This window comes from Ictidomys tridecemlineatus, chromosome 2 (assembly GCF_052094955.1).
Source record: "Ictidomys tridecemlineatus isolate mIctTri1 chromosome 2, mIctTri1.hap1, whole genome shotgun sequence".
NCBI lineage: Eukaryota > Metazoa > Chordata > Mammalia > Rodentia > Sciuridae > Ictidomys > Ictidomys tridecemlineatus.
In genome coordinates, this window is record NC_135478.1 from 43,659,741 (window position 1) to 43,680,840 (window position 21,100).

The 21,100-nt window shown below is 36.8% G+C and overlaps 1 long non-coding RNA gene across 2 annotated transcripts; it reads right to left on the reverse strand.

Annotated features, from left to right (window-relative positions):
- Positions 1 to 4,708: 4,708 nt before the first annotated feature.
- On the reverse strand, positions 4,709 to 21,085 carry LOC120891419 (uncharacterized). Of its 2 annotated transcripts, XR_013434437.1 has the most exons (4): positions 20,910 to 21,085; positions 15,552 to 15,589; positions 12,160 to 12,297; positions 4,709 to 5,928 (listed from the first exon to the last, which is right to left on the reverse strand). It is a non-coding gene; the product is annotated as an uncharacterized LOC120891419 (long non-coding RNA). The 2 variants fall into 2 exon arrangements; XR_013434436.1 differs by lacking the exons at positions 4,709 to 5,928; positions 15,552 to 15,589 and having other exon boundaries at positions 8,294 to 12,297.
- Positions 21,086 to 21,100: the final 15 nt, after the last annotated feature.

A 21,100-nucleotide genomic window follows, 5' to 3' on the forward strand; every position in this document is an offset into this window, starting at 1 on the left:
TATGTACCTTGCATTTGCTGTTTTCTGTGCCTTCAGCTGTTCTCAAAGGCTAATGGTGGTCTCCATTCAAGTATTTGTTGAAAATATTACCTTTATCACATCCTTATATTTCTTTTTAAAAATATTTTTTAGTTTTAGATGGACATAATAACTTTATTTAATTTATTTATTTATTTATTCATTCATTCATGTGATGGTGAGGATCAAACCCAGTGCCTTACACGTTGATGTGTAGGCAAGCACTCTACCACTGAGCCACAACCCCAGCCCACATCCTCATATTTCTTGATAGCACTTATCATAGTCATATTGTATGTTTAGCTTAATTATTTGTTTGTTATTTGTTTCTTAGAGCTGGATTGCCAGGCCGTCGGAGGAAGGGACTTGCCTCTTCAGTTTTCAGTGTTTAGAGTAGTTCTCAGCCACTATCAAGGGCTCAACAAATATTTGTCAAATGAACAAATAGACAATCATAATCCCTATCTTTCACGTTTGAAATGAAAATTCAGTGAGGTAACAGTGTCTAGTGAACAGGAAGGACTCTCTACATATAGGTTGTTTTGCACCATTATTATGGTATTTAAGATAGGCTTTGGAGAACATATTAGAAAAAAGGGTATTCCAGTCTTTGCACTTGGAGCAGAAACAAATGTGACAAAATGGGTTTTTGGTAAGAGAAAGGACTGGAAACATAGCAATAGAATAGAAGGTGGAAATTGAATTCAAAGTTCAGAATTCTGAAGTTTATTCTTAACAGTCAGGAACTATGGGCTGGGGATGTGGCTCAAGCGGTAGCGCGCTCGCCTGGTATGCATGCTGCCCAGGTTTGATCCTCAGCACTACATACAAACAAAGATGTTGTGTCCGCCGAAAACTAAAAAATAAATATTAAAAAAACAAAACATAAAAAATAAAAAAAACCCAGTCAGGAACTAGTCAGGATTTTCAGCAGAGGAAGATATGATAAGATCTTGACTTGGGGGATCTTTGTGGGGATTATTACTTGTCTTGTGTTTAAAAGTTACATTTTCTAGGGTGGGGAGTGGATTTGTTAATTAGAGAAAATAGTGAGTTACTTTAAAAAACTTTGAAAGACATTTTCCACATACAGGCTGATAGGACCTGGCCTATGTATATGATCCTCTCTTTTCAGGTAGGCCTCAAACATGTTCCACTGTGGGAGAGCAAAATGAGTGTGGGAAAGACTGAAAATCTTGGTGATCTATTTTTAACCAATCTGGGTTGAATGGGGTTCTAACTCAGCCATTTCTCCTTTCATGATTCAAAATTGCTTAACTTTTGGATTAAGTCTATTTCAGACCCTGGCTATACTTTATGTCTTGGTTTTCCATTTCACATGCAATTTCTGATTATATCTCTCTTTTAATATACCTCACTTTCAGTCTAAAGTCCTGCTTATCTAGATGCCAAGTCCAGTAGCATTAGCGTCACTTGAGAGCTTATTAGAAATACAGAATTCTCAGAATTCAGCCAGTTCCACTGAATTAGAATCTACATTTTAATAAGATCCCTGGTGATTTATGTGTACCTTAAAATTTAAGAAGAACTGCATTTGAGCATCCCTTAACCAATGGCTGTCCCAGTCTCCCTCAGGAGCCCCTCAGTAACTCAAATAAACATACAACATATTTTCTTTCTAAAACAACTTTCTGGACAAGTCACCTAGCCACCTTCTCCAACTAGAGAGCTTTCCACTTTCTACCTTGTGTGTAGAAAATATAAAGGAATGACTGCTCTAAAAGTACAATGTTTCTCAAGGTAGAATCCTTAGATCACTCCCATTTGAATAATCTAGAGGGTTTGTTAAAAATGCAGATTCCTAGCCCCCACCTTGCATCTATTGAATGTGATTCTCTTAAAGGACCCTACAAGCCATTTTTTTCAATTAATATTTGATATATACTAATCTTCAAAGATTAGTATATATTAGAGAACTCTTGGCTCCTGAAAAGCAGTTTTTATTCTTTTTTTTTAAGAGAGTGAGAGAGGAGAGAGAGAGAGAAATTGTTTGTTTTTTTTTAATATTTATTTTTTAGTTCTCGGCGGACACAACATCTTTGTTGGTATGTGGTGCTGAGGATCGAACCCGGGCCGCACACATGCCAGGCGAGCGCGCTACCGCTTGAACCACATCCCCAGCCCCAGTTTTTATTCTTAATACTGCTTTTCTTTTCTTTTTTTTTAATTCAGTTTTTAAACTTTCTTTTTTTTAATACCTTTGTTTATTTATTTAAAGGTTTAACTATTTTAAAAAAATTTTTAGATCTTTTTATTTATTTATTTTTTAGTGTGGTGCTGAGGATCGAACTCAGGGCCTTGCACATGCTAGACGAGCGCTCCACCATTGAACACAATCCCAGCCCAATACTGGTTTTCTTGATATTGCATTATCTTTACAACTCTGATCCCACTTCCTTAGCCTGTCCGGCAGAGAGTTATTTGAAATACAGTAGTTTAGTTATGACCCTATTGTTATGTAGTACTGTTTTGTTTTTGTGGAGCTGGAAATTGAGCCCAGGGCCTTGTGCATGTGAGGCAAGCACTCTACTAAGCTATATTCCCCAGCCTATAGTACTGTTTTTTTTTTTTTTTTGAGAGATTGTGATGAATGTTATACTCATATTTCTTTTTCAAAAATATGGTAGTAGCATTCTAGAATTTCATTTTTGATTAGTTATTCATCACTAATATACAAATGAAATATAAATCAGTAATTAAATGTTTATTTTTCTGCTTCTTAACATTTTCTTACGTAATAAAAGAGAATGCTTTTTTCTCTTTGATGCTTTCTTTAAGTCACCATGATCTCCTTTACCAGTATCTCACATCATATCAGCCAGTTTTATTGTCAGGCTTATAGGAAAAGTCCCTGGAAAGAGGAAGGGTATCATGGCAGTTATGGTATTTGTAAGTTTGTGACGTTGCATAGGTAAATTTTTAAAAATATTTTTAAGTTGTCAATGTACCTTTATTTTATTTATATGTGCTGCTGAGAATCAAGCCCAGTGCCTCACACATGTTAGATAAGTGCTCTATCACTGAGCTACAACCCAGCCCTGCATAGGTAAATTTGACTTTATTATACCATTATTCTGGGCTTGGGAATTGGTGGTAGGGTAAGTGACGAAATAAGTGCTTGATGCCTAAACTGCTGGTTAACCTCTTTGTCACTACAGACTGCCATTGAGGAGGGTTCCCACTGCTGACATGAAGGCAGAGAAGAATGGGTAACACAAAGGTAAAACTCATAGCATACCTACTAGTTAAGAAATTAAATTACATAGTTCAAATTTGAATTAATAGATATTAAATGTTAAATTAATAAAATGATACTTCTTGGAAATTAAATTTAAATAAAGCCCTAATCTTAATAAAGAGAGTTCAAGAGGGAAAGACAACAGAATGTATTCCAGACTTCTGCATCCCCCCCACAATAGTATTGTTTTAGATTTATTAATACTGCTTTCAAAAAAATTAGAAAATCAAAAAAAGTCTCCCTCTTTTTTTGTTTTTATTCTTGAAAAGGTTAAAGGCTTCATGGATATTCTTAAATGTGTCCATCTTTATATGTCCTTCTGAACTCTCAGCAAAATCTCTTCTTTTAAAACCTTCTGTTGTGCTACCTTCCTTTTTATTCTCATTTTCCTGTTCTTTCCAGAAATGGCCACAAATCATTTTCCTTGATTTGTGGCCATTTCTGGGCCTTACCCTTTTTGTTTTGCTTCCTTGGGAAGTTGTAAATTCCCTTAGCCAGAAACTGTGTATTCTTTTCTTTGTACATATCAACAAGTATTTATTGGATTATGAATGCTCAGCATAGTGAGACATACAAAGACAAATTATGAAACGGTTTGGCTTGGGAAAAAACCTAACCCATGAACAAGTGTAGTAGTTACTTTAAAGGGGATTTAAGTATATGACTAATGTAGATGTGAGTCCTGATCCTCTGTACTGTCCTGGGGAGGTACAAAACCAATGAAGATGTATATGGGTACCTGGGCCCCTCAATACTAAGAAAATTTGCTTTGGAATCTATAATAAAATTCCCAGTGAATCTACAAAGATTGGATGACCTTAAGCCAACCATTATGGCACACATATGTAATTCTAGCAATTAGGAGATGGAGGCAGGATTGCAAGTTTGAAACTAACCTCAACAATTTAACAAGACTGTCTCAATTAAAAAAAAAAAAAAGGACTGGGGATGTAGGATATAGCTCAGTGATAAGCACCCACCCTGGGGTTTAATCTCCCAAACCAAAACAGGGAGGGGGAGGGAGGGAGGGAGAGGGAGAGAGAGAAAGAGAAAAGATCATGTCTGCAGAGCTGCTCATATTCAAAAGGAAAATAAACTCAGTAAATATCTCCAATTCATAATGATGGACAAAAGGTGAAGCTTCTTGGTTCAACTTTCCTGGATTCCATAATTTACAAGAATTCCTGTATGCTTCAAGGGTAAGAGGTACTTGAACAGTGGTCATTGCATTAATTAAGCAGATGAAGCCAGTGCCAAATTTAACTTGATTTTAAAAGATCAAATTAAAAGAAAGAGGGCTGGGGATGTGGCTCAAGCGGTAGTGCGCTCGCCTGGCATGCGTGTGGCCTGGGTTTGATCCTCAGTACCACATACAAATAAAGATGTTGTGTCTGCTGAAAACTAAAAAATAAATATTAAAATTCTCTCTCTCTCTCACTCTCTTAAAAAATTTAAAATAAAGATGAGTAAAATTTTTTAAATTAAATTAAAAATTAAAAAGATAACAGGTGAAGTTTCTGCAGGTTATGAAGCAGTTCTTTTTTTTTTTTGAGAGTGAGAGTGAGAGAAAATTTTTAATATTTATTTTTTAGTTTTCGGCGGACAAAACATCTTTGTATGTGGTGCTAAGGATCGAACCAGGGCCGCACGCATGCCAGGCGAGCACGCTACTGCTTGAGCCACATCCCCAGCCCATGAAGCAGTTCTTAAGGCTGAATGAATTAGTGATTATAGAATATTTTTGCCTTCCAGTGTTCAGATAATCCTATCTCAGTTTTCTTTTAGAATCTTATTCCATTCTGAGTTCATTTGAGTCACTGGGGCTCAACTCCCAGGTTTAGGATTTGTTTTGGTTTGAATCTAAACATTCCCCAAAAAGCTCATGTGTTGAAGGCTTGGTCCCTAGCTGATGACCCATTGGGGTGGTGGAACCTTTAAGTAGTGGGGCCTAGTGGAAAGGAAGTTAGATCACTGGGGGGGTGCCCTTTATAGGGGATACTGGGATCCTGTCTCTCTTCTCTTTCTTTCCTTTTGCTTACCAGCCACTATGAGAACATCTTTTTCTGGCACATGCTCTTCACCACAGCGTGCCCCCTCATCACAGGACCAAAAACAGTAGGACCAAATGATCATGGACTGAAACCTCCGCAACTGTGAACCAACATAAACTTTTCCTCCTTATCTGTTAATTTATCTCAGGTGTTCGTTACAGCAACAGAAAACTGACTATACCATGTTGGAACATGTGACCCAAATTTGACCAGTCAGCTTCCAGAATTCCTATTACCACAGTGTTTATGGTGACAGGCTCAATTTGAAAGATGGAATTCCAGGAGTTTCCTGAAAATTTCCATGAGGAAGTGTTCTTTATTTTTCCATTGGATTTGAATCTGGATGTTTATGAAGTTGAAGCTGTTGGGTGGGGGAGAAGAAAAGAGGAATCACATAGAGCTTCTCTGAGAATAAAACTACTTAGTGAGAGGAAGAACCCAGAAACAGCATCCCAATAGTAGGGGAAGGGAATGTAGCTCAGTTATAGAGTGCTTACCTGGTATGTGCAAGGTCCTAGGTTCAATCCTCAATGACAACAACAACAAAAAAAGAAGAAATAAGAAAAATCTTGATGACATTGTTGGAGACTTTGGATAGAGCTGTAATAAAGGAAAATATTCTCTGAACTGAAGATATATGAATCATTGTTACCTCTTATTGTTTAATATATTCAGAGTTGAGTTTTCTCAACTTGAAACCCAAAGAGTCCTAATTGATACATACTTAAATCCTAAATTGTATGGTATCTACTCTAAATGTTTTGGTTGAGTGGGATTAACTAAATATAGTCAAGGAAAGGCCAGTCAGGGAAAGCTTTTATGAGTAAAACGGGTCTTGAATGAATTGGAAAGAGACAAGGAGAGAGAAAATTGGGGGTGAGGGTGGAAGTACATAACTAAAACCTTGGGGGTAGGAATGAGCACATTTTGTCAGTGGGGCCCTGGGGAGAGGAGGATAAGTGCCAGGGAGGACAAAGATGGGAAGTTAAGCTAAATAGGATGAGATTAGGTTTTGGGAGAGTCTTGAAACTGGGGTAAAGGAATTTGATGTGCCCAAAATAGGAACAGATTGATAAATCAAGGAAGATTAGATCATGTTGAGAGTGGTTAAGGATGGAAGAACCTGATTAGAAAGACTGACTTTCTAAATTGATACATTAATACAGATCATAAGACATACAACAGTGGGGCCAGCAATGGTAAAGAAGAGATGGAAGGGATAGAAATGAGAGCAGTGTAAGTCGGGGAAACATAGGTTTGTGTGGTTATGGATAATGAAGGCAAGTTACACATAGCTGACCTCACCCTTTGAAGATAATAAGCAGGCAGGTAAATACTTAGTACAATTAATCAAAGTTAACACACTGGAAGAGGTGGGGACTTGGATAGAAAAAAAAATTTCCCATCACCATTCTATTTCTGAGTTGTATTTCTACAACAAAGATAATAGTTTGGAAATATTTACCTGTTTGTTTCTCTTGATCTTAATTGCTACCATTATAGTCCAAGCCATCATTTTCTCTCACCTGAATTAAAATTGCCTATTAAATTATCTTCCCATTTTATTGAAATCTCCTCCCCCTCCATATCAGGGGTCCCCAAGACCAAGCACAGTTTTAGTGATTTGCAAGGAAGACTGAGGGCTCAGAATATAATCATGCAGCTATGATTTATGATAGCAAAATGATCCAAAGCAAAATCAACAAAAAGAAAAGACATGTAGGGCAAAGTCCAGAGGAAATCAGGCCCGAACTTCCAAGGGTCCTCTCCCACTGGAGTCAACATTGCATTGTGACAACATTAAGTGAAATGTTGCTAACTATGGAAGCTTATGAATGACTCTGCCCCCAGGAATTTTATTGGAAGCTAGTCTCTTAATCACTGCCTGGCATGTGCCAAAATTCCAGATTCCTCAAAGGAAAGCAGATGGTTCTGAATTGCTATGACTTGAATGTTTTTGTCCTCCCAAAATTCATGTGTTGAAAGCCTAACTCACAAGGTGGTGGTATTAGGAGGTGATTAAGGTCTTAGCAGCAGAGTCCTCATGAATGGGATTTGTGTCCTTATTAAACAGGCAAGAGACTCCTCATCCTTCCCACCATGCAAGGACACAGCAAGAAGGTGCCATCTATGAGCAACAGAGCCAGACCCCTAATTGATAAAGAATCTGCCAATGCTTTGGTCTTCGACTTCCCAGCCTCAAAAATTGTGAGCAGCTTTTGTTGCTTATAAGCCTCTTAATTTATGATATTTTCTTATACAGCCCATAAAGACTAATAAGATTATCATAAGGTACATTGTACACTTTACATACAATGAGTCATTCTTATCAGTTGGGTGATAGGAACCCTCCCCAAATCTAAGTTCCAGCCAAGGACCAACAAGTAAGCTGGCCTTTCAAAGGATAATAATCAAGCCTGCTATGTTAACTCTCTTCTTCCAACCTATTCTTCTGTCAATTGCTAGCAGGAATCTTCTTAAAATATGAATCAGAGTATGTGCATCATATACTTGGACTAAAATTCAAATTCTTTCCCATGGTGCACAAGTCCCCATTTAGCATCAAAACAGCATTCCTCTCTAAACTCTTGCCACTGTTCTCAGCATTACCCTCAAGCGAAACTGGCCTCTAAGTTTCTAGAACATCACCACCAGATAGAATGTTCCATGATGATGAGAATGTTCTTTTACACTGTTCAGGTGTCCATTGGCCCCCACCAATCACATGTACCTATTGAGCATGTAAAATGTGAGGAACTGACTTTCTAATTTTATTTTAAATTTAAATAGCCACATATGATTAGTGGCTATTATATTGAGCAGGGCAATTCTAGAAGATATCAAAATTGTCCCATTTTAAGACCTTTCTTTGTGTATGTAGGAAATTAATGCAATGGTAGACTTCAATTACATTATCAGACAAGGTATCCCAAATATTGAAGAACAGGAGGGCTAACAGACTAAATTAAAATGCTTGAACCACACACACAGTTTATTAAATCAACTTAAAATACAGTGTAAAGCAAGGGGGAAAGAAATGGTATAATTTCAAATATTATGATGAAAGTATACGAGGAAGGTGGAAATATTAGAATTTCTGTGTTGCATCAGTCTTCTCAGCTGATGGGCCAGAGTGAGGTTCAAAGAAAGGGGTCACAATGAGAAGTTTGCCTGGGGTCATGTATGGACATTTATTCTACCAGAAGGACTCAGGAGAGACAAGTACACATGACTTCTAGGTCAACTCGCAAATGGACGTGTTGAACAAAACATGGCTTTTGTTTGTTTTTGTGGTGCTGGTTGAACACAGGGCCTCACACATGCTAGAAAAACACTAAACTACTGAACTACATCCCCAACTCTACAAATATGGGTTTTATTTAGGCCATAAGTTTACATTTTTGGTCAGAAGACACATGAACCAGAATAGTTATTACCAATGAATGGTTAAAACCTTATAAATAGGGGCTGGGGCTTGGGCTTAAGGTAGCGCACTTGCTTGGCATGTGTAAGGCACTGGGTTTGGTTCTCAGCACCACATATAAATAAATAAAAATAAAGGTCCATCAACAACTAAAAAAAATGTTTAACCTTATGAATATTAAACACTCACATATAGTCAGTCTATCCTGGACATTAATTGTCTGGTATACGTTTAATTTGTTATGAATACTTAGTGCCTAGGTGTTTTGTGTATATTATGCCTCATTAATATTAATTATATTAATATTAATCCTTTTATTTCCATCTACATTTAACATACACATGCTCCACCCACTAATTACTTAATACATTTGAATTTCATCTATCTACCTTATTTTTTAAATTTTCACCTGTAGCATAACTTACTATTCTCAAACAGTATAACAAATGCACTTTACATCTCTACACATATTTCTTCTCTGTAAAGTGACCTTTATCTGGCTCATCCCATAATAAGCTCCTATAGATTCTTTAGGTCTCAATGAAAATGTCCCTTCTTCTGAGAGGCCCTCCCTGTGAGTTATAGATTAAATTTAATCCTCATCAAGTTCTTACATTGAAGCCCTAACCCCCAATGTGACTGTATTTTGTAATAAGGCCTCCCCAATTCAATAGAATTGATGACCTTATAAGAGGACAAGACATTAGACCTCTCTCAGTCTGTCTATCTGTATCTCTGTCTCTCCACACTTAAGACATTTCATGAGAAAATATAGCAAGAAATCAGCTGTCTACAAACCAGGAAGAAAGACTTTACCAGAAAGCTAACTGATCTTGACCTTCTAACCTCTAGAATGATGAGAAAATAAGTTTTTGTTATTTAAACCACCCAGTCAGTGATCTATTGTTATGGCAGCCTCCATGTTGCTTTTACTTATTATTATTTCTGAAGCCAAAAATGTGGGTTTTTTTCCCTCACACTAACCAATTCTTGAACTCTTCATATACCAATGGGTTATCAAATAATTCAATTGACTTCTGACCCAATCTGTCTAGATTCAGCAGCATATTCTATGAATTAAAGACTCAAACCTCAAAACTGCTCTCTCATTTCTAATGCCAGCTCAAGTCCTGATTGCCATCTATACTTCTGATCAACCAGCTATAACTTAGGTGTTCCCATTATTTCCTCTTCAGGTTTGATAATTTGCTAGAATGGTTCATGGAAATCAGAGAAACATTTTATTTGCTATTATGAAGACTATGACTCAGGAATAGCTAAGTGGAAGAAATGGATAAGGTAAACAGCCATAGAAGTGGGGAGTGGAGCTTCTATGCCCTCTCTAAGTACTGATATGTTCACTAACCTGGAAGATCTCTGAATCCTGTCCTCTTGGAGTTTTATGGAGGTTTAAAAATTCATGGTGGAATCATACTAGGCAAGTGTTCTACCACAGCGCCAATATATTAAATTTTTTGAGGAACCTCCATACTATTTTCTATAGCAGTGGCGCCATTTTACATTACAACCAACAATTCATAAGTGTTCAATTTCTCCACATCCTTGTTGAAATTGGATCTTCCTTGCTCTTGCCATTCCTCCCTTACTTGCTCCTGCCTTGCTTCTCTCTCTTCTTTTTTTGGGGGTGAGGGGATATCCAGGATTCAGCTCAGGGGCACTCAACCACTGAGCCACATCCCCAGCCCTATTTTTTTTTTGTGTGTGTGTGTGTGTGTGTATTTTATTTAGAGACAGGGTCTGACTGAGTTGTTTAGCTGTTTAGCATCTCACTTTTGCTGAGGCTGGCTTTGAACTTGTAATCCTCCTGCTTTGGCTTCCTGAGCTGCTGGGATTACAGGTGTCCATCACTGCACTGCACCTCGCCTTCCTTCTCTCTTTCTTAATGATAGCTACCCTAATAGATATGAAATTGTATGTAATCATGGCTTTGATTTGCAATCTCTAATGATTAGTGATTTTGAGCATCTTTTCATGTGCTGATTTGACTATCTGTTTATTCTCTTTGAATAAATTCAAGTCCTTTTTCTGTTTTTTAATTGGGTTGTTTTAATGTTGTAGAAATTCTTTATATATTCTAGCTATTATTACCTTATCAGATAAATGTTGGCTAATATTGCCTCCCATTCTGTGAGTTGCTTTTTCACTCTATTGGAGGTATCCGTTGACACACAAAAATTTAATTTTGATTAAGTCCAGTTTTATTGATTTTTTTTCCTTTGCTGTCTGTGCTTTTGGTGTATATCTAAGAAATTATTGCCACATACAATGTCATAAAGTTTTATTCAGTGTTTTCTCCTAAGAGCTTTGTAGTTTTGATTTTAATGCTTAGATCTTTGACCCATTTTGAATTATAAATTGAATATGATGTCAGATATTGATGTTGTAAGGATGCAACTTCATTGTTTTCCATGTTGATATTCAATTTTCCCAGAATTATTTGTTGAAATGTCTGTCCTTTCTCCATTGACTGGTCTTGTCACTCATATTAAAAATTATTTGAAAAAAAATCATTTGAACATGTATGCAATGGTTTATTTCTGGACTCTCTGTCTTTATGCCACTCCTGCACTGTTTTGATTATTGTAGCTTTGTAGTAAGTTTTAAAATCAGGGAGCATGAGTCTTCCAACTTCATTATTGAAACTAAATTTTTAATCCACCATCTTTTTAAAATTTGTTCTTTTTAGATAGACATGACAGTAGAGAGTATTTTGATATATTATACATATGTGGAGTATAACTTCCCATTCTCGTGATTGTACATGATGTGGAGTTACACTGGTTGTGCATTTGTATATAAACACAGGAAAGTTATGTCTGATTCATTCTACTGTCTTTCCAATTCCTGTTCCCTCTTTCTTCTCTTCTTCCTCCTTTGTCTAATCCAATGAAATTCTATTCTTCCCTCCCAACCCCCTTATTGGGTATTAGCATCTGCATATTAGAGAGAATATTTAGCCTTTGGTTTTTTGGGATTGCCTTATATCAGCATGATAGTCTCAAGTTCCATTCATTTACTGGCAAATGCCATACTTTCATTCTTCTTTATGGCTGAGTAATAGTCCACTGTGTATACACCACATTTTTGGTGTCCATTCATCGGTTGAAGGGCACCTAGGCTAGTTCCATTGCTTAACTATTGTGAATTGATCTGCTACAAACATTGATGTGGCTGTGTCACTATAGTGTGATGTTAATCCACTATCTTAAATCATTCATAGGAGTTGTCATCTCAGTGACAATGTAAAAATACCTGTTCATATCTGTTATTTATAATGAGAACTAATCCTCTTTGTAAATTCTTAACAGGACAGTGTCCAGGAACAGCAGTCTTAGGTTGGCATCTTTGTATTTCCTTTATTCTTCCTAGACAAAGCTCTTACTCACGATTGAATTAGAATTTGTAGTATCCTAGTCTTCTGTTCAGGCTGTCACTGCTGTACTGGGAAATCCGCCAAAGAAGACTTCCTGGATTCAGTTTCATTTAGGTAATTCTCTTACTTTGTACAGATTCTCTTAGTTTTCCTAGAATAGAGAAGAGAATAAACATATTCAAAACAAGTTGCTTGGGATTTTTCCCAGGCAAGGTTAGATTAATAAAAAACAAAAATCAATGAGGGAAAAACCATGACAGAAAGCTGAAGCCAGACTCTGGTAACTGAAGAGGAGCCTTGGTTGTTTTAAATGATAAAAGGAGAATCAAGGATATTTTTGTGTGACCTTTGAGATTCTCTTTCCATTGCCCCAGTCTCAGAGATTGAGGACACCTCTTCAGATGTAGGCATGTCGCCCCATGGATTCAGCTACACTCACCTGTTCCTTTGTGATATTACCCCTTTGCCCTGTTTGGGATAGAATGTTCCATGGAAACGCCCTTTGTGTATCTCTTTCTCTTGCTCTGCCTTTGGGTGTGGCTTTCCTAGATGTCAGTCAACCTGCTGGCAGCAGACATCAGGAAACTAGACTCAACCTCCTGAAGCCTGACCCCATGCCTCATTTGAATGGCTTCTCCTCAATAAAAGGATTTAGCATGTGTGCTCTCCCTCTCTTTCTGTGGACCTTTATGGTCAGAGGAGCCATCACAGGAACCCAAAGAAAAAGGTATCTCTGTCTCTTGTGTGGTTATTTCGTGCAGCTCAGTTCCCCCGGAGTGACCCTGTTTTAGTCATGAGAAATGTGACAATAGCTCTAATAATATTATAAGATTTTTAACGTTTTCTAAATATTATTTCTTTAATTCTCTAATTATCAGAGAATTGTGTAAAACCCATCTATATACATAGGTTTCTTTTTTATTTGTCCTGCTAAATTAAATTATAAGGTCCTAGAAATATGCTCTCTCTATGTGTGTGTATGTGTGTGTGTATCTTATATTGTGTGCATGTATGAATATGTAACAATGAATCCCACTATTACATATGATTATAATGCAGCAATAAAAATATAGAAAAAATGAAAACATATCTTATTCAGCTTATTCCTCACAGTTCACTTTATCTTTCTTTTTTATTTTTCCTTTTTTAGCAGTGCTGGGGATTTAACTCAGGGAATTCTACCACTGAACTACATCCCCAGCTATTTTATTTTAAGACACAGTCTCACTAAGGAAAAAAAAAAAAAAAAGAATCTCACTAAGTTGCAGAGGCTGTCTTTGAACTTGAGATCCTCCTGCCACAGCCTCCCAAGTAGTTGGGATTACAGGCATGAGCCACTATGCCTGGCTAGCACTATATCTTTCATAAGTTAAATAAATATTTGAATGAAGAGAGAATGAATTCAATTATCTATTTTTGTTTTGAAGATTATTTTTCAAGAAGACTTGTTTCTTTCCTTGTGAGATAAATATTCTTGAGCTCAATGATAATGATTGCATTATGGCTCTAAGAAGTCCCATTGCCTTCCTGTATTTTGCCCCATCTCTATTCCCTTTAGTTAAAGAATGGCTGATGGCGCTGGGGCTCAAGCGGTAGTGCGCTTGCCTGGCATGCGTGTGGCCCAGGTTCGATCCTTAGCACCACATACAAACAAAGATGTTGTGTCCGCCAAGAACTAAAACAAAAAAATAATAAATACTAAAAAATTCTCTCTCTCTCTCTCTCTTTCGCTCTAAAAAAAAAGAATGGCTGATTAGGTCTGGGTTTCATATATACTAATCTCCTTATCAAATGACTGTTCAGCCACATTCAGTGTTCTCTTCAAAATAAGCTTTTTATTTTTTTAAAATTATGAATAGGCTGAGAAGTTTTTCCAAATCTTTAAGTTCTGGTTCCTTCTTGCTTAACACTTCCGCTTTCTTTTTTTAAAATATATTTTTTAGTTGTAGTTGGACACAATACCTTTATTTTATTTATTTAATTTTATGTGGTGCTGAGGATCAAACCCAGCGCCTTGCACACCTAGGCGAGTGCTCTACTGCTGAGCCACAACCCCAGCCCTAACAATTCCTCTTTTAATTGATTTTTTTCCTTCATGCTTTTTACTATAAACAGTGAAGAAGCACTAAGGCACTGCTTCAACACTTTGCTTACAATCTCCAGCTAAATATTCAGTTAGATATTTAGCTCTTTTCTAAGACCTCACCAAAACCATCATCCTTAATATCTATATTTCTAGTATGCACCTCAAAATTCCCCCTGTCCCTACCCATTATTCAATTCCAAAGTTGCTTCTACATTCTTAGATATTGTTATAGTAGCACCTTACTCTCAGATTCAAAATCTATATTAGTCTGGGTTCCCCAGAGAAACAGAACTACTAATAATATACATATGCAAACCCATATAAAATAAGGAATCAGCTCACACAGTTATTGAGGCTGGTCTATAGTTGGTAAACTGGAGACCAAGCAAAGCCTAAGAGTTCTACTCTAAGTCCAAAGGCCTGAGAACTGATGGTACAAGTTCCAGACCAAGTCTGAGTCAGAAGGCTGATGACCAATGTCCAAGCTCAAAGGCAGTCAGGCAGAGGGCAAATTCTCCCTTACTCAGTATTTTTTTTTTTTTCCTGTTCAAGACCACTCACACTGGGGAGGGGAATCTGCTTTATTCAGTGTACTTATTTTCTAATGTTAATCTCATCCAAAATGCCTTGTAGACACACCCAGAAAAATGTTTAACCAAATATCTGTGCACTTCATGGCTCCAGCCAAATTGATACATAAAATTAATTATCATAGTGGACTAGCAGTTTCTTTCTTTTTAAAATATTTTATTTTTTAGTTGTAGTTGGACACAATACCTTTTTTTTTACTTATTTATTTTTTTTATGTGGTGTTAAGGATCGAACTCAGGGTCTCTCACATGCGAGGCGCACACTCTACCACTGAGCCACTATCCCAGCTCTGAACTAGCAGTTTCTATCACAAGAAATATTGGTGAAAACATTAAATTTTATTTTCCTTCTGTTTTAGCTGAAAGTTTTTTCTTGTTATAAAAAATTGTTTAATTTCAAAGATGTTATACAGATAAAGTAAATGAAATGTTTAATTCCAAGAAAAAAAATTCCCTTTATACCAGGACTTTTTTTTTCCCTACTCCAGTGGCTTATTAAATTTTTTGCATATAGTCTATAAAAACAGTACATTTCTTATATTTTGTTTGTAACCTACTATTTTCAACTTAAAATACATGCTTTGATGGTGGATGCCTGTAATCCCACCTATTCAGGAGGTCAAGGCAGGATAATCACAAGTTTGAGGCCAGTCTCCATTATTTAGCAAGACCTTCTCTCAAAATAAAAAATAAGGGGCTAGAGGTACAGTTTACTTGTAGAGTTCTTACCCACAATGTGTGAAGCCCTGGGTTGAATCCCCAGCACTCTGGAAAAAGAAAAAAGACATAAAAATAAAAAAGAAAGATGAAGATGTAGCTCAGTGGTAGAACACCTCTGGGTTCAATCCCCAGCACCTTAAATAAACACAAATACATACATACATACATACATACATATGTATATATATATATATATACACACACACACACACTGCATACACACATATATATAATTTGAACACTTTCTAAAATATTAATCTGTGACATTTTTATTCACTGCATAATAGTCTTTTAAATGGATATATATTTTTCAATCAATTTCCTTTTACCAAACATTTATTTATTTATTTAATTTTTGGTCCTGGGGATTGAAAGAAGGGGTCCTAAGGAACATTTCCAGTCCACTTTTTATTTTGAAACAGTATCTCACTAAGTTGCTGAGGTCTTCTAAATTGCTGAGGCTGGCTTTGAACTTGTGATCCTCTTGCCTCAGCCTCCTGAGTCACTAGGATTATAGGGGTACACCATCATACCTAGTCCTCATTGTTGAATAAATAGGTGGTTTCCAATTCTTCAGTATTATAAACAACTCTTTTTTAAAAAATATTTTTTTAGTTGTAGGTGGACACAATACCTTTATTTTATTTGTTTATTTTTATGTGGTACCGGGGATCAAACCCAGTGCCTCATGCATGCTAGGCAAGCATTCTGCCACTAAACCACAACCCCAGCCCTATAAACAACTCTTTTATACTCTTTAATATTTCTTTTTTTCTTTACACATTTTTTATTGGTACATTAGTTTAGTACCTCTTAATGTTTTAATTATGAAAGCAATATAGGCCCTCTCTAACTAAAATAATATGGAAGTTGGTAACATAAAAAGCAAAATTCCCTATTTTATTCACCTGTACTTGTATTTTCCAACACTTCTATTCTCCATGAGGCAAATAATACAACTACTTCTAATGGTTTACTGTGTATCTTTCTGACTCTTTTTGCTTCCTGCTTTTTTTCTTTTACATTTATTCTATAACCTGTAAACCTTTTGTTTTGTTTTTCATTCTCAGCCTCAAGTAGCCTCTTTGCTCTTCTGCTTAGTTTGGGATATCAGACAAACATATTTGTTAGAATTATATGTAAAATTCAGACAAAAAAATATATGAGAGAATGCCTCACATCTCTCTAATTAAAAAGCATGAAGTTTACTGATTATCTTTTCTGCTTTGAATTTCAGTTGCTATTAGGTCTGTGAAATCTACTTCCTGGTACTGTGTCAGACAGTTGGAAAAGTAACCTTCAAATAAGTAAAGTGTTAATATATTTACTTTTCATAAGCTAAGGGTGCACTACATTTAAGAAAATCTAAAGCTAGTTATGCACATGAGGCAGAAGTAGGAGCATCACAAGTTGGAGACTAGACTTGGGAACTTAGTGAGACTTTAGTGAAACAGGGCTGGGGATGTGGCTCAGAGGTACATCACCCCTAGATTAAATCCTCAGTACCACACACACATACAAAAAGATTTTACATTAACTTTTCATATGTTTACACAACTGACCATGAAGGGAAATTCTGTAGAACAAGAGAACAGTGATATATGTAATATATATGAGATGTGTATATATATTTATGTGTGTGTGTACTTTTTCACTCCCAGTAGGTACTAAAGTACCTGCCATGTGCGAGGTACTATATACATATTTAAAATGTAAAGATGAAAAAATACAAAGCTCTTCCAATTTTTTAAAGATTTCATGAACACTGTTGAGGAAGCACCTAATAGTTTTATAGTCTTTGGTTCAGTCTTACCTTCAAAATCTGCATTAGAACATTTTGTCTTTCAGAGATAACACAATACTGGCCTTTGTGTATTTCTCTACGTATTTTCTTGCCACTGCACTGTAGTTATGTCCCAGGAGCCATGGCCACATTTGGCTCAGAAGCAAGAGGGAAATCCCCTTGTTGTCCAACCAGATGGATACTTAAGGCATTTATTCTCCCTGCAGGTCCTTTTGGTAAAACCAAGCCCAGAAATCTGACATTGCAATTCCTTCCTCCCTCCCCACATTCCTACCCTTTCTCTCCTATGAAAATTACTGAAATGCCAGGAGTTTGGTTAGGGGTGATAGAGAAGTCAGGAATGTTTTTAATCCTGTGTTCAGTGTTCTTGGTAATATTAGAAGAGCAGTAGAGCCATGAATCCAGTCATGCTCTTGGCTAAAGCAGCCTACCCTGACTTTAGTGCTCCTCACATGAAAAAAAAAAAAAAAAAAAGGCTTAGGGCTTTAGCTGTTGATAAACACAACCTAAGCCAAAATGTGACCTAACTGCCAAAACAAGCAAATGTGATCTGATCTGAATTGCCATTAATAGAAGGTTAGTGGCGGGGACAAGCAAAGTAATAGTCCTATGTTACATTCTTTGGTGGCCAGGGTCATACCTGGAGGATGGTATTTCCTCTATATTTTAACAGCCATGCAAAAGAAGTTGGAGTATGCCCAAGTTGGGCAATAGGATGATGAATGGCCTAGAAACTACATCCTTTGAGGAACAGTTGGAGGATCTGGGGTAGTTTACCCTGGAAACTAGAAGACATGGTGGTATGGGATAACTATTTTGGAACATTCACAGGACTATCATGTAGAAGAGTTGGACTGTTCTGTGTAATCTCAGCAAGCCCAACTTAGACTGATGGGTGTACATTACAAAGTGTCTGATCTCTTTTCTCCATAAAAGGAAGAAATTTCTAGACCTTATGAACATTTGAAAACAGCAGCTCTGAAAGGTAGTGACTTAACTTTAACTTGGGGGTGTAAGAAAAGAGGTTGACTGAACATCAGAAGATGAAAGGACAGGATAAGAAGTTTGAAGAGATGATCTGATCCAAGATCCTTCCAGAGTCAAAGATTCTAATGACAAAAACTTCAGAAGGTGTTACTCTTTTTTCCTCCAAGGTTCCATACAAGTATTAACCTTAGAAACTGTTAAAATAGACTCTAAGGATTCTGTATATGAAGGTTTAAGTAATAAAATGTGCAGACTAAAGATTTTTTTTTCCATTAAAAAACTCTTGGGCTGAGGTTGTGGCTCAGCGATAGAGTGCTCGCCTAGCGTGCGTGAGGCCTTGGGTTCGATCCTCAACATCACATAAAAATAAACAAATAAACAATAAAGGTATTGTGTCTAACCAAAAATATAAAAAAACTCTATATTCTTGGTGAGTTTGATTTCTCATAAAATGTCTGATCCTCTTAATATGTTGTTTTTTAAAAATATATTTTTTATAACTTTATTTCATTTATTTATTTTTTATGTGGTGCTGAGGATCGAACCCAGGGCCTTACCCATGCCAGACAAGCACTGTACCACTGAGCTACAGCCCCAGCTCCTTAATATGTTGTTTCAAGGGTACAACATTGTGATAAGATTAACTTTTTTTAAAATAATTTTTTTAAAGATGGGCACATATATTTATTTATTTATTTTTATGTGGTGCTGAGGATTGAACCTAGTGCCTTATGTGTGCTCTATCGATAAGCTATGACCCCAGCCCTGATAAGATTACCTTTAGCCCAATATTATAAAGCAGCATTTCAGAGAATGGCAGTTTGTGGTCAAATGTCAAAGAACTAGCCCTGTGGAGCAACTGGTCTTTGGAGGTCATTAATCATTAATAATGAAGTAGCATCCAGTAAAATGTATGTGTTAGGATAGCTTGACTCTCCCCAACAGTTAATGAAGTAATGGTCATTCTCATTTACCAATGCACAAACTGGGACCCAGAGCTTCTTGCTCACCATGATTGTGCATGGGGCTGGCACTAGTGTCCAGACTGACTTTTTGTCCAATCCTCTTTCTTATATCGACTGTTTTCTTCTATATAGTATGTTTAGAACCTTTCATGAAGGCAGAATATAATTTTCCTCTCTTTTTTTTAAGAATTTTTTTTTAGTTGTAGTTGAACACAATACCTTTATTTATTTATTTTTATGTGGTGCTGAGGATCAAACCCAGGGCCTCACACATTCGAGGCAAGCGCTCTACCACTGAGCTACAACCCCAGTTTACATTTTCCTCTCTTAATGATAGTGGTTCTGTGGAGTACGCTGGCAGGTTGACTTGATCAAAGACTTGGCCTCTAACTTAAATGGTGTCTTTAAGTTCATCTTTTATCCTAAAGAAAGTTTCTAGCAGACACCAATACTGATGTCTGAGAACACTTGAGCATCTCTTTAAAAATAAAGATTCCAACACTTACTCCAAGTAAAAATTACAAGGATGTGGAGAGGGTAGTGTTTGTCCAGTGGAGTAGATTTAACTGGGTAGTGCAGCAAAAATACTTATGAGATCAGAATGAGTCAGAAAACCTGGGTTTAAGTTTGTTTTATTACCTTGCTGCCTATTGATGTGACATGTTCTTCACGTGGGGCTTCAATTTCCTAATAGTTATATAGGAATAATAATAGGACTTTTGGGGTAGTTGGGAATATTAGATATGATAATAAGTATGACAGTATAAACATTTTGCTGTTTAAAAATATGTTTATTGTATATTCTCATCAATTGTTTTCTACCCATTTTTCTCTTGGGGTATTATTGTATTTTCTCTTTACTTTCACTCCTGTTTATTGCCATAATCAGTAATAATTCAACAGAACAAGTGCCTCTGGGTGCAGCCTAGTGCTGATCTCAGAAAATACAAAGAAGCCTGAGACCAGCCCTTGTCCCAGTGTGCAGACAGCATGGTCCACAAATTGCTGTGAAAGTCAACCTGTAGACCAACAAAGGTGGGAGAGGCGTCAGTAGAGAGGGAACAGCTGAGGGAAGGCACAGCTCAAGCAGTCACTGGAGTTGTCATACTTGTTGGGCCAGTAATGTAACCTCTCAAAACCTGAATTTCCTTATCTTTAAAGAGAAATAAATAATGCCTACCAACTTACGATGATGTGAGGATTCAAAAGTAATATGTGGCTAGGTGCAGCGGCTCACGTCTATAACCTCAGCTACTGGGGAGGCTAATGTGGGAGGATCCTATATATAAAATATAAAAAATAAGGGGCTGCGTTTATAGCTTAGTGGTAGGGAGCTTGCCTAGAATGTGTGAGGCACTGAGTTAGATTCTCAGCATCACATATAAATAAAATAAAATAAAGGTCCATTGACGACTAAAAAAAATTACAAAAAATATAAAGGGCTGGAGATGTAGTTTAGTGTTAGAGCGCCAGTGGGTCCAGTCCTCAGTGCGGAGGGGTGTAAATAATATGTGTAAATATTTGTACTTGAACCGAGCACATCAAATGGCACAGGGTAAGAGTTTAATAATGTTTGCCATTGTTAATGCCGTTTAAATAATTTAATACTACCTTACTGTGATGGTCAATGCTGTCATTCCAATAATAAGTCATTGCCTGGTCGTTGGACGGAGAACAAGAGTGGCAAAGATTCATACGCCACGGTTTCAGTCTTCAGGAGCTTTAAGACGAGGCCAGCTTCACAGACCGAGACCGGCAACATCGTGACTTCTCCAAGTCCGCGCGCTAGCTCTGGGAGACAC